This window comes from Sus scrofa, chromosome 14 (assembly GCF_054392235.1).
Source record: "Sus scrofa isolate SSC_HxYL_T2T_F1_AM1 chromosome 14, Sscrofa_HxYL_maternal_Yorkshire_Landrace_v2.0, whole genome shotgun sequence".
Classification (NCBI taxonomy): Eukaryota; Metazoa; Chordata; class Mammalia; order Artiodactyla; family Suidae; genus Sus; species Sus scrofa.
In genome coordinates, this window is record NC_139396.1 from 94,813,192 (window position 1) to 94,827,682 (window position 14,491).

The 14,491-nt window shown below is 44.7% G+C and overlaps 1 protein-coding gene across 1 annotated transcript in view; it reads left to right on the plus strand.

Annotated features, from left to right (window-relative positions):
* Positions 1–211: 211 nt before the first annotated feature.
* Positions 212–14,491, plus strand: part of FAM241B (family with sequence similarity 241 member B) — a 161,274-nt gene continuing 146,994 nt past the window's right edge. Inside the window, exon 1 of the mRNA XM_021072429.2 lies at positions 212–344. The gene's annotated coding sequence lies outside the window, so the exon portion shown is untranslated. The remainder of the gene's footprint in view (positions 345–14,491) is intronic.

Sequence of the window (14,491 nt, forward strand, 5' to 3'; positions counted from 1 at the left end):
GTGAGAGGATGGGCTTCACATCCCTCTTCGCTTAGACAGCAAAGCAGGTGGGCCCAGTTGTTTTATGTGGCACTGTCAGAAAGCTATTTTAGGCACACACTTCAAAATATGTTAGCTACTTCTAATTCTTCACAAATGATGTAAACCATATGCAAACTATGATTTATTATAAAGTATAGATGTCTTTCTGTACCAGACTCTGCAAGTAAGGGGAAAAGAGAAGGTGATTGGAGCCAGACACCGTTTTGGATTTCTGCACCCAGGCGCTGTGGAACTTTGGCCACTCACTCAACCTCTCTGAGCCACCCTCACCTCCTCGCCTATAAAATGGGAGTAATGATAGAGTAAGTACCTAACTCACGGGGCTGAAATGATCTGCTTTGTGTAAAGCCATGGGCATCAGCATGAATGAATACAATGTAATGCGTATGTTATAAAACATATCTCCAAAGACATTTGCACCCAGGAAATAAAAATAAGTATAAATAGGGACTTCCTGTTGTCGCTCAGTGGTAAGGAACCTGACTAGCATCCATGAGGACACGGGTTTGATTCCTGGCCTTGCTCAGTGGGTTAGGGATCCAGTGTTGCTGTGAGCTGAGGTGTAGATCGCAGATGTGGCTCGGATCTGGGGATACTGTGGCTGTGGCACAGGCTGGCACCTCAGCTCTGATTTGACCCCTGGCCTGGGAACTCCCATATGCTGCAGATGTGGCCCTAAAAACCTAAATAAATAAGTAAATAAATAAATAAATGAATAAATAAACTAGAGGTCCTCTTACTCCCCTGTCCAGACACCTCACTTTGAAGCCTCTTGTTTTAAGCAGCTGCTAGAGCAGTGTCATCAAGTTATGACACAGTTTTATATTTGACAGGCACTTTGTCACCTCTTATTGTTTCTCAGCACAGCACACTGTGAGGTCGTGTGAGGCAGCATGGTTAGAGAGCTTCATCCTGTTTTTACGTATGAAAAAACTAAGTCTTTAGAGAGCTGATGTGACTCACCCACGGGCATCCAGCTTGCATTGTGGAGTGAAAATAAGAATCTAGGTCTTCTGACCCCAAGTCTGCATCTTGTCCACCCTGGCACTCTGTTATCCTGTGGAGCCCATTTATGAGCTAGTGGTAAAACCAACTCAGGCTCTTGCAGAACAACGACCAAGGAAGGCAGTGGAAGCTAAATAGTGAGCTGGTGGTGTGTGCATATGGCTCATTCGCTCTTGTCCAGTTGAAACCATAGTGGGCTTGGAGGCCCCTGGCATGTGACCTTGTTTGGTGGGTGGGGTACACTTTGCAAATGTAAGTATAGAAGGGAGCATTTCTATGCAGAGCTTCAAGTCCGCACAGGAAACTGCAGATCAAATTCCTGTCAATGCAATTGCCCAGACACCAAGAAGGCCTGGGTCAGCTAGGCACACCTTACCTCTGTCCCATAAATGTTTATGAAGGATCATTATGAGATGGTGGTGGCCAGCTGTTCCTCACAGTCAGAGATTAGGTCTCGGGGAAGTGGTTTGAATTGGAAAAGCAGGGATTTAGGCTATTTACCATCAAGTCTTCCTTAGCAGATAAACATGGTGAGTATCCTCTTCAGGTGAGGGGAAATCCTCTCTGTAAAGACCTCCCATTCTCTGGCCTAGAACAGTTATGCAGTCTGCTTAGAGGCCAGGGGATGGACTGGATGACCCCAGGAAAGCCCCTCTGCCCCCACGACTTCACCACCGTGACCTATTCGGTTGTATAGACACTTTGGGAGTCACCTACCAGAGAAGCCCTTCAAGATCATCATGGGTGGGATTTGTTAGTATAGTTCTTAACCTGAGTGAATTGGAAGTGATGCCAGTTCCCTTCTGAAGAATTATAGAACAGCAGCACCAACCCATCTGTGCCAGGTGTTGTGAGAAATATCAGGAACCAGATGGTTAGGGCTGAGAAGGACCTTCACTAGTATGTGGTCCCCAACACTAAGTTGACAATGATTGGGACCTGAGGCTCAGAAAGGAAATGTGTTTTGTCCAAGGTCACACTACAAGGGTGGCCAAGTCAGAACCCAAGTCTGTTTCCACTCTCCCAGCATCAGGTCCCAGAGCCCTATGTTAGTCTTATCTGGCCCCTGTCCTCTGCCCTGTGTGTGGAGGTCCCTTGATCTATGTCTCCTTCAATAGAGGATGAGCTGCTTAAAGACAGGCACTGAGTCATGTTGCGAATTTGGCAGGGATGTTGTGACTGATGGATTTCCAATCGTGACCATCTTGATGGGCCCAGGCAAGGGACGGTTATGTGAGACATGGGCATCTGGGCAGCCAGCAGGAGGTTGGCAGGACATGGAAGAGGTGGAAAGGGCTGATCAGACCCATACTGCTGTTGTAAACTCTGCTGTAGGTGATGGAGCCGAGGCTGTGGGGATGGTGGAAGGAGAGAAGAGGAGGCACATCCTCCCCTTTAAGGGCACAGCCTAGAAGTTGTATACATTACTTCTGCTTATGTTTCAATCAACGAGTGCTTAATCCCCTGTCTTCATTTAGGTGCAAAGGAGGCTGGGAAATGTCATCTGACATCTAGGTGATCATATGCCTAGTTATAAATTGGAAATCTGTGAACAACAGTCTTGATCACAGTGAATTGTTGAGAAAGATGAACTTTTCCTCCTTGGACTGCAGTAGAGAACCTTACTGTAGTGTCCAGGCCCCAGCTAGGGGTGCCCAAGGATTGTGAAACCCGGAAGTTAGCAGGGAAGTTTCTGTGTGTGCCTGCCCCTCTCCAGGAAGAAGCATCTGAGGGGATCTATGGCCCCCTTACCCAAACATTAAGATCCAGTTGTCTTAAGGTGGCTGAGCAATTTTGGGCAAGTCATAAATCTCTTTGATTTGTTTTTTGAGAATTCTTTTCTCTTCTATAGACATGTGCTGAGGCTCTAAGTGAATAAAGAGCTTTGAATAAAGTTCTGACAAAACAAAATGAAGGCCTTTCAGTTACTTAACATATCCATACTGAAATCTGAAGTGGAGAGTTCCCCTTGTGGCACAGCAGAAACAAATCCGACTAGGAATCATGAGGTTGTGGGTTCACTTCCTGGCCTCACTCAGTGGGTTAAGGATCTGGCATTGCTATGAACTGTGGTGTAGATCAAAGACGCGGCTCAGATCTGGCATTTCTGGGGCTGTGGCGTAGCCTGTGGCTACAGCTCGAATTCAACCCCTAGCCTGGGAATCTCCATATGCTGCTGGTGGGGCCCTAAAAGACAAAAAAAAAAAAAAAAAAAAAAAAAAAAGGATATAGGAGTTCCCATTGTGGCTTAGTGGGTTAAGAACCTGGCTAGTCTCTGTGAGGATGCCCTGACCTTGCTCAGAGGGTTAAGTATCTGGCATTGTTGCTGCAAACTGTGATATGGGTCATAGATACAGCTCAGATCTGGCATTGCTATGGCTGTGGCATACACTGGCATCTGCAATTCTGATTCGACCTCTAGCCTGGGAACTTCCATATGCCACAGGTGTGGCCTTAAAAAGAAAAAAATTAACAAATTAATTAAAAATGGATGCAATTATAATGCTCGTATCTAAGGTTGTTCTTGTTTTTCTTGTTTAATTTTTAGGGCCACACCCATGGCGTATGGAAGTTCCCAGGCTAGGGGTCAAATCCGAGCTGTAGCTACCAGCCTATGCCACAGCCACAGCAACGCCAGATCCAAGCTGTGTCTGCGACCTAGATGGCAATGCTCGATCCTTAACCCACTGAGCAAGGCTGGGATCAAACCCATGTCCTCATGGATACCAGTCAAATTCATTACCACTGAGCCACAACAGGAACTCCAGATTGCTCTTTTTTTTTTTTTTTTTGTCTTTTTGCTATTTCTTGGGCCGCTCCCGCGGCATATGGAGGTTCCCAGGCTAGGGGTCTAATCGGAGCTGTAGTCTCCAGCCTATGCCAGAGCCACAGCAATGTGGGATCCAAGCCGTGTCTGCAACCTACACCACAGCTCACGGCAACGCCGCATCCTTAACCCACTGAGCAAGTGCAGGGACCGAACCTGCAACCTCATGGTTCCTAGTCGGATTCGTTAACCACTGCGCCACGACGGGAACTCCAGATTGTTCTTGTTTTAAATGAGCTAATAAATGTCTAGCACTTAGAATATAGTGCCCTAGTCATAGCAAGAGCAATGCCATGCTGAGGGCTACTGTGTGCTGGCCATGGGTCAGTGGTAGGAATGCACGGGAGAGAGAGTGAAACACACAGTCCCTTACAGGCTGACAGCCAGTCTTCTCAGGGAGGCGGATGTTAACAAAACGATCCAATGAATACATGACAACAAAGCCTGGTGAGAGCTATGAGTGACAAGCTTTAAAGTTAAGTGGAAGCTTGAGATCAGGGAAGATGTTCTAGAGAGAGAACCAGTATAGTTAAGGCCTGAAGCAGGAAGGACCATGGCACATCTGATAACGTGAAAAGGCCTTGTAGATGGAGCACAGAGAAGGAGAGGGGTTTGAGATGTAGCTGGAAGGCTGGAAGGGCTCCATTTGGTAGGGCTGGGCCCTGAAAAGCTTTGCGGGTAGTTACTCTGAGAGGAGTAGGAAGCCACTGAGTGGTTTTGAGCTGGGGACTGGCCTGTTCATAATGTACGTTGGTGGAGAGATCAGTGTGTGTGCAGAGAGCTGATTGGCATAAATAGTGGGGAAGCCAAGAGGCCTGTCTGGGTGAGAGGATGGGGCTTGACTGGGGTCAGAAATGGGTGGATCTTGCTGAGAGAGGGAAGTGGGCAGAGTCTGGCCATAGATTCAGTATGGGGCATTAGGGAGGAGATGGGACAAATGATGGGGCACTTTTTAGTGAGATGAAGGTCGCCAGAAGACACATTGCCTTTGGTGCCTTTGAGATGTCCAAGGGGAGATACTGAGTGCACTGTCGGCCACACAGTTCTCAGTGGAAGTGTGGGCTGGAGATGTACATTTGTGAGTCATCTACGTATAGCCAGTGTTTGGGTGAAGATGAGACAGTTTAGGGAAAGAGCATGGAGTGACAACACAAGGGCCTCAGAATGAGTTGAAGGAACTCCAACTTTATTTTATTTTATCTTGTTTTATTTTATTTAGGGCCACACCTGCGACATATGGAAGTTCCCAGGCTAGGGGTAAGATCGGAGCTGCATCTGCCGGCCTACACCACAGCCATAGCAACTTGGGATCTGAGCCACATCTTCAACCTACACCATAGCTTGCAGCAATGCTGGATCCTTAACCCACTGAGCAAGGCCAGGGATCGAACCCACATCCTCATGGATACTACTTGGGTTTGTAACTCATGAGCCGCAATGGGAGCTCCCGAATTCCAACCTTTAAAGGCATAAGAGAGGAGGAAGAGCTAAGGAGATTGAGGGGGAGTGGCCAGAAAGGAAGAAGGCCACACCCCCTCCACCCCAGGAAAGCTGTGCTGTCCTGAAAGCAAGGGGGGGGTCTCCTAATTCTGCCTAGAGTAAGATGCAAGGTATGAACTGGCTTGGAGGAGAGTTGAATGTTCTGTATGGATGAAAGAAAGCATTGTCATTATTAAAAACAAAAACAACTGGAGTTCTCATGTGGCACAGTGGGTTAAAGATCTGGCGTTGCTACTGCAGCAGCTTGAAAGCATTGTCATTATAAATGTAGTGCTTTGGAGTTTCCATCATGGCTCAGTGGTTAATGAACCCAACTAGTATCCATGAGGACATGGGTTCATCCCTGGCCTCACTCAGTGGGTCAAGGATCTGGCATTGCCGTGAGCTGTGCTGTAGGTCGCAGACTTGGCTTGGATCCTGCATTGCTGTGGCTGTGGTGTAGGCCAGCAGCTGCAGCTCTGATTCGACCCCTAGCTTGGGAACCTCCATATGCTGTGGGTGCAGCCCCCCCAAGACAAAAATAAATAAATAAATAAATAAATGTAGTGCTGTGAGTGGAAGCAGAGGCTCTACAAATGTTTGTGACATAGATCACTTCGCCTGAGTTGCGTGGTGAGAACTAAGAGCACAATGCAGGGAGATCACCAGCTATGGAATCCCCCTAATCATGTTTTGTTAGCCAGTCTTTGATGATCCATATTTTGCACTCCAGGAAATGCCAGGAGGGCATTAGAGAAAGTCTGGAGATGGAGGATGAGGGAAAAAGGCTAGGAGACAGCAGGAGGTGATGGGTCTGAAATATTAAAAATAGGAAGTTTTTCCAGGCCATGTCTTGGGGAGAAGTTTCTACTTCTCCAGAGGTCTTTCCTGGAATCCCAGCTCCAACATAAATCTCTTATCTTGGGCTGCCCACACTGCATTGTGGATGATTCAGGGGCTCATGTCATTGAAAAGAAAGTAAGGGATCACACACAGGATCATGGGATCCATTGGCTATTGCCACTGCACCACGACGGGAACTCCAGTTTGTTGCCTTTTTGATGGTAGCCATTCTGACAGATGTGAGGTAATATCTCTTTGTGGTTTTGATTTGCATTTCCCTGATGATGAGTTATGTTGAGCATTCTTTCATGTGTCCATTGGCCATCTCTGTGTCTTCTTTGGCAGGCATAGTTAACATTCTAAATCAACACTTTACATGGTGCCCTGTACTCAATAGGGCAGAACACATGAGTCTAGGAATCAAGAGTGTGGGAGCAGGAGTGGCCCTACTTTCTCTCTCAGTGACCCTCTTAGGAATTTAGCTTTCTGTCCTCACCATTTTAGGCAGACCCTATAAACCCCAAAGGAGGGGGCTCTAACAGGAGATAGAACATGAGTGTGTAGAACTGCAAGTTAATTTGCAGCCTCCATCTATCAGGCTCCTTGAAGCAGCAAGATGAATCATTGTCTTGGCAGGATAATTGATTTCAATCCCCAGAATGATGTAGGACAGCTGATACAAAGTGGAGGCAAGGAATAATAAATTTGCTACTCAGGTGATCCACTTAGGTGAATCTTGGAAGTTCCTTGCCCATATTTGCTGGTAGATTGATGAGTGAAGCAGCCACAGCCTGCTCAGGGCATGGTGATAGGGACTCAGACCTCTCAGGGGTGAGGGCCAGGTCATTCCAACAGGTAAACCACTGAGACCAGCAGAGATGCTCTCTATGGGGGAGGGAAGTCTAAACTGGATAGAAAGGGAGGGAGATGATGTGTATCAGTTGTAGCCCACGATCCGATGCACAGCATCCAAGTGATGCTTTCATTTTCTGAGTTTCCCCTAATAAATAAAAACTTCCCAGAATTCTCAAGAAGTTGTACCTAGAACTTATAGAAAGAAATTGATCTGAGCTCTGAGCAGCACAAGGGGTGGACTGTAGTGGATGCTACAGTGACGCTTCATCCAAATCATTCCTAAGCAACAAAGGGCTTACTCTTCTAGATGCTAGGAGTACCTTTGGCTGTCAGCTCTCTTCAGAGACTGCCTCAGGTTAATATGATCGCCATGGCCAAGGTCATATTCCCTTCTTGCAGCAGCCTGCACATGATGACTGGTCAAAGTGGGGTCTAGATATCTATGCCCATCTCCCTAACTTGGGATAACCTTAAGGACCATCCCAGCTTCAATGTTTTTCTTGGGAATAATGAAGCCTTTGTTGAGAAGGTATCTTAGCCCACCCTCACCCTCTTCCAAATCCTGCTTTCCTCCTTTCCTTTCTCCTCCACAGATATTGGTCCTAAGAGAACTCGCACATGAACTTCCCCCTCAGTAATCTCCATCTCAGAGTCTGCTTGCCAGGGAAGCTGACTTGAGACTTTGCTTTGCAGATTTGGCGTTTTGGAGATAATAACAGAACCACTGAACTTTTAGAGCCAGAAGTGGTCATAAGGATAATCTACTCACCCACCTCATCTTACAAACGAAGACCCCAAAGTTCAAGACTAGACTGCAACTTGCCCAAAGTTAGAGGCTGGACCTAATCACCCCCAGCCTCTCCTTGGCCCAGGTTGCCTAAGGATTGGCTTCCAGATTTGACCTATTATGTTTCCTTTGAAATCTTGGTTTGACACAAGGGCCAGAAAACTATAGCCAGCCACCTGTTTTTGTAAATAAAGTTTTGTTGAAACACAGCAATGCTCAATGGTTTAGGTGCTACAGCAGCAGATTTCAGTAGTCACAACAGAGGCTTTATGGCCCATAGTGCCTAAAATATTAATTAACTGGCCCTTTACAAAACAGTTCGCTGGCAACTGTTTTAACAGATGAATCAGTCGAGGTCCAGTTAGAAAAACAGAAAGTACTCTAGGTACTGCAACTGAGGGAATTTAGTATAGGTATTGGAAGCAAAAAAAAAAAAAAAATTCCCGAAGGTGAGAAAGCAAAAAGGTTATACAGAAAGAACTACAGGAAACAGCTGCTATCTCTAGGATTGAGGGTTAGAATCTACAAGTTCAGAGCAAGGGTTCTGTGAAGCCAGAGCTCAGAGCTCTGAGGAAGAGCATTGACTTGTGCTGATACCACTAGAGTCACACGGAGATGTGAAAAGACTGGTGCTGAAATTGCCAAAGGAAGCTGGAAATTCCTTGGCAGAATCAGTTTCTACTCTCAGGTCCATTGCTGGGTCAATGCTGACAGGAAACTCCAGCAAACAGGGAGGAATAAGCCCCTTCTCACCTCTTCTCATCTCCTAGTCTCCCTCTAGTGTCTCCTGTGGTCAGCACCTTACAGGAAGTTGGCAGAGAAAGCAGATGTGTGGTTTGCCTGGTCAATTCCAGCACAGCAGAGCAGAGAATAGAAGGCACTGAGAAATAGAACACAGTGACTGCCCAGCAGGCAAGGATGATGTTAGAACCACCAGTTAGCTTCAATCTCAAGCTCTCCCCAGGTCTGGCATCCCTGGAGAAGGAGTAGGTTGCCAGCAGAAATAGGCCTGTGCCCTGTAGAGTTGCCTTGCTCGAGCCCTGGAGGTCCTCTCCTATTTGCAAGCAAGTCACAGGGAAAATGTTTAGACTAGTGGTTCCACCTGAGTCACAGATGCTCTTTAAGAACCATTAGGATAAGCACGTGTCCCAATTAAGAAACATTCTCTTCTTCCCCAGGATAAGTTTTTCATTGCTCAAATCAGTCTTATGACTCCCATTAGCTCTGATTCATCTGACTGGGCTTGTATGTCCATCTCTGAACCAATCACTAGGACAAGAGGAATGGGATGCTCTGACTGGCTTAGCCTGGGCCGCACACTCCATCTCTGGAACCCTGGGTATAAGGGCAGGGAGCAGAAATGAGGGGTCCATTTCATCTGAATCACATGGACTCAGGATGGGGAAGGAGGAGTTTCCGCAGAGTCAAGGCAGTGTAGTGTTGCCATTACCAAGGTCCTTGATCAGAGGGAATGGTCAGATCGCTAATAGAGAGGTGCATAGAGTGTGGTGAGAACACAGTCAGGGAGGGGGCAGAGACAATTTATCTCCAGGCTAAGAAGACAGCTCAGATCCTAAGTTCTACTGGCAATGCAGGGGTTATTACAGGACTTGACCAGAAAAGCCAGCTGAGCCTGGCGGGCCCAGAGTTCAGACAAACTCACTGATTTTGTAGAGTGGCTTATTGGGTGATCTCCATGCCAGGCAAGATGGAGGGGACGTGGGGTGGGGTGGGGTGGGAGGAACTAGGTTGCCAAGTGTGTCAGGCTTGGGTACACGTGGTGACAGAAGAGGTAGCTGTGTGAAGAGGGACTGCAGGATGAGGACAAAGTCCAGACTAGAGGCAGGAGGCCGTCCAGAGAGAAAAGATGTGGCTGGACCACGGGCTGCACTAGCTGTACAGGGCCAAACCCCCCATCTTCTGCTGCGGGATATGGTGGTTTTCCAGCAGGTGGCAGCATTTCTGGACTAGTCCCTGCTTTCCCTGAGATCCCCTCTTTGCCTTTCCCTGGCTTTGCTCTGAGTTGTGTTTTCTGGGCTCCCAGCAGAACTGGCTTCTGCCTGGGATCAACCGATAGGAGACACCAGTGGGAGGAAGAAGAGAAACCAGGCTACTTCTCACCTTTCCTGTCCATCTAAGGAGGCATCCCCAATGGCAAATTTACCAATTAAATGGTTTTTTTTTTTAAAACTTCTCTTTTATGGCTCTAATCTTTTTATCACAATACATGATGTTATGGATAGAGATCTTTTTCTTTAACAGCCTTCATCAGGTTGAGGAAGTTCCATTTCTAGTTTACTTAGCCTTTTAAATCATGAATGGCTATTGAATTTTGTCAAATGCTTTTTGTGCATCTATTGAGATGATTGTGTCCTTTCTGTCTTTTTTTTTTTTTTTTTTTTTTTTTTGGTCTCTTCAGGGTCGCACCTGTGGCATATGGAAGTTTCCAGGCTAGGGATTGAATCTGAACTGCAGCTGCCGGCCACAGCCACAGCCACAGCCACAGCAACACCAGATCTGAGCCACATCTGCAGCCTACACCACAGCTGGCAATGTTAGATCATTAACCCACCAAGTGAGGCCAGGAATCGAACCTATGTCCTTGTGGATATTAGTCAGATTTGTTTCTGCGGTGCCACCACGGGAACCCCCTTTCTTTTTGTCTTTTATTCTTTAATGTGGTGAATTATGTTGATGGATTATTTAAAATGTTAAACCAGTTTTGCAGTGCTGGGGTAGAATTTCCTTGGTCATGATGTATTATCCTTTTTACACATTGCTCTGATTGATTTGCTAATGTTTTGCTAAAGACTTTTACCAAAGGATGTAAAAGAAGGATGTTGGTCTGTCATTTTCTTGTGTAGTTTTTTCGGATTTTGTTTATCAGAGTTTTCCTGGCCATTTAAAGACGAATTGGTAGGTTGTGCCACTTATCAATTCATTGTCTTTCAAATTCCTTCTTCTCTGCCTGCTCAGGGATCAAGGAGAGGGTCAAGGAATCTCCTTTGTCACCTGGCACCACGTTAAGTCTTGTCAGTAGAGGGTGCCAGAGGGACACTGGAGGAGTAAGGATTTTCTCTTCCGGCTGAGTGAGCTCCCAGTGCTTAGGGCTTGGTGGCTTCTCCATCTCCCTGTTTCTGCTGCACGTGGCAGCCACAGCCTTCCTGGGCATTTCCCCATAAACAGCCCCTCCAGCAACTTTGTCGTAAGTTCCATGGCCCAGCCATGGAATGGATGATTTCCTTCTGTATCCCAAGGGCAGGTTTCCATTAAGTCACCTGGCATCTCAGGCACCTTGGGGACCTCCCACCATCCAGTGTGCCCTGCCATGTTCCCTTCAGTGAGGTCTGGATCTCAGCCAGGGAGGGGGAATCTTTAGATTGCCCTCACTCAGCCTCTAGGAATAGTGGCTACTCATTATGTTCGCCATTGCTATATCTTTTAGGGTTCTCTTTAACCCTTACACATTTCCTTTTTCCACCTCAACCTCCTGTTAATATTTCTTTGGTTTTTTTTTTTTTTTTTTTTGCTTTTTCAGGCCGCACCCACAGCATGTGGAGGTTCCCTGGCTAGGGGTCCAGTCGGAGCTACAGCTGCTGATCTACACCACAGCCACAGCAACAGATGCAAGCCACTTCTGCAACTTACACCACAGCTCATGGCAATGCCGGATCCTTAACCCACTGAGCGAGGCCAGGGATCCAACCTGCAACCTCGTGGTTCCTAGTCAGATTCGTTTCAGCTGCGCCACGATGGGAACTTCTGTTAATGTTTCTTTATATTGAACTTCAAGTTACCATTCGAATTACCGTGTCATTTCTGTCTCCTGATTGAACCCTGAATGATGCAGAGTACTCCCTCCTTTTCTATTTTCCAAAAGCGTTTAAGATCAATATTATTTCATTCTTAAAATTTGGTCACAGTATTTCCTTATTATTCTTTTAAAGTGATTCTTTTAAAGATCTCTAGCGATACCACCCATTTCATACCTGATACTGGTATTTTATCCTCTCTTTCTTCTTTTTAAGTCTAGCTAGGGGCTCATCAACTTTATCCATCTTTTCAAAGAACAGACTTTGTCTCTTTCCACTTAACTGAATTCTGCTTTCTTTTTTTCTTTCCCCCTTTTTTTTCTTTTGCCACTTCATGCAGCTTGATGTAGCTTGATGTGGACTCTCAGTTCCCAGACTAGGGATTGAACCCAGGGCACATCAGTGAAAGCACTGAGTCCTAACCATTAGACCACTAGGGAACTCCCTGAATTCTACTCTTAATTATTATTTTTCTTCTATTTACATAGGGTTGAATGTCTTCCATTTACTTATTTTTCTAGCTTCTTAAGGTGGAAACCTAGACAACTGATTATTTTATGGTAAAGACATTTAAAGTTGTATGTTTCCCTCTAAACACTGATTTACCAACACAGCATAAATTTCAATATGCTGTCTTTTCATTAGCACTTAGTTCAAAATATTTTCTTATTTCTCTTGTGATTTTTTTCCCCTTTGACTCATGGGTTATCTAAAAGTGTATCACTTAATTTCTGATTATTTGGTTTTTTAGCTTATTGTTTATTGATTTCTAATTTAATTCCTCTGTGACCAGAGAAATACTTCATCAACTTTCAACCTTCTGAACTCTATTAAAACTTATTTATTTATTTATTGCTTTTTTAGGGCTCCACCTGCTGCATATGGAAGTTCCCAGGCTAGGGCTTGAATCTGAGCTGGAGCTACATTTGCCAGCCTACCTCACAGCCACAGCAACCCAGGATCCAAGCAGCACCTGCTACCCACTCCACAGCTTGTGGCAATGCTGGATCCTTAACCCACTGAGCGAGGCCAGGGATCAAATCCATATCCTCATGGATATTGGGTTCTTAACCTGCTGATCCCCAATGGGAACTCCCTATTAGAATTTATTTTATAGCCTACAATATGGTCTTTCTGAAAGTTCCATATGCATTTGAAATTAATTTACATTTTGGGGTTGCTGAATGGTAGTATTCTGCAAAGTCAGTTAAGTCAAATTGGGTAATAGTGTTGTTCGGATCTTCTACATCCTTAGGTTTTTGTTTTTTTGTCTACTTCAATCAACACCTACTTAAAAAGCAAGGGTGTTCAAGTCTTTGGATGTGATTGTGGAGTTGTCTAATTCTTTTGTTCTGTCAGCTTGGTTTTGTAAATGCTGAAATTCTGTTACTAAGTTCATACATTTTAGGAACTGCTATATCTTGTTAATTAATTGTCATTTTAAATATTGTGAAATGGTTCTTTGTAGTTCTTATAATAAGCTCTGTCCTGAAATCTACATTGTCAGACAGTAATATAGCCTTACCAGCTTTCTCATGTATAGTGTTTGCATTACATATCTCCTTACATCCATTTACTTTCCACCTATTTGTGTTTTTATATTTAAATTGTCTCTCTTATAGACAGTATATAGGTGTTTTTTTTTTTTTAATTTAGTCTCTCCTAAATTTCTCTGCCTTTTAATTGGAGTGTGTAGTACATTTACCTCTAATATAATTATGGATGTGGTTGGGTGTAAATTTACCATCTTGCTATTTTTTTTTCATTTGTTCTTTCAATTTTTTTATTCCTCCATTTTCCCTTTCTTGCCTTCTTTGGGGTCAGATATTTTTTAGTATTCTAACTCATTTATCCCATTCGCCTCTTAATTCTAACCTTTTCACTATTTTTATTATTTCCTTCCAAAAGTATGATGACATTTATTTCTCCTTTCCATCCTTTGTGCTATGTTCGTGATATATTTTACTTCTACATGTATTAGAAACCTATCTTACGTTATTATCATTTTTGCTTTAAACGGTCTATTTTAAGGAAATCGCAAGAATAAAAAATAGCGTAGCTTTTTGTATTTATCTACTTATTTACCATTTTTGGTGCTCTTCATTTCTTCCTGTAGATTTGAGTTATCACTAGATACTATTTCCCCTCAGCTTGAAGAACCTCCCTTAGCATTTCTTATAGTCCAAGTCACTGGAGACAAATTATCTCTCATTTTATTTATCCGACAATGTCTTTATTTCACACTCAACTTGAAGAGTATTTTTAGTGGCTATGGATTTTTTTTTTTTCTTTTTAAAGCTGCACTCACACATACGAAGTTCCCAGACTAGGGGTCAAATCAGAGCTCCAGCTGAGGCCTATGCCACAGCCACAGCAACACCAGATCCAGCCGCGTCTGTGACCTATTGTGGCAATGCTGGATCCTTAACCTACTGAGTGAAGCCAGGGATTGAACCTGAATCCTCATGGAGACTACATCAGGTTCTTAACACACTGAGCCACAGTGGAAACTCCTCCGTGGCTAAAGGATTTTTGGTTGGCATTTAATTTTTCTGTTTTAGCGCACTAATGATGTCATTGAAAGCTTTAAAGTGACCATGTGGGTCCTGCAGTGTATTCTGTCCTGCCAGGCAGGAGTTCATACTGCTTTAAATAAATGAATCATAAGAGACAAATTTCCCATACAGAACTCCAAATAATTTATGTAAAAATTCACTTTTCCAGGGGGGCGGTTAATTCTGGTGATTTTTTTTTTTTTTTGTCTTTTTTTTGCCATTTGTTAGGCTACTCCCATGGCATATGGAAGTTTCCGGGCTAGGGGATAAATCGGAGCTGTAGCTG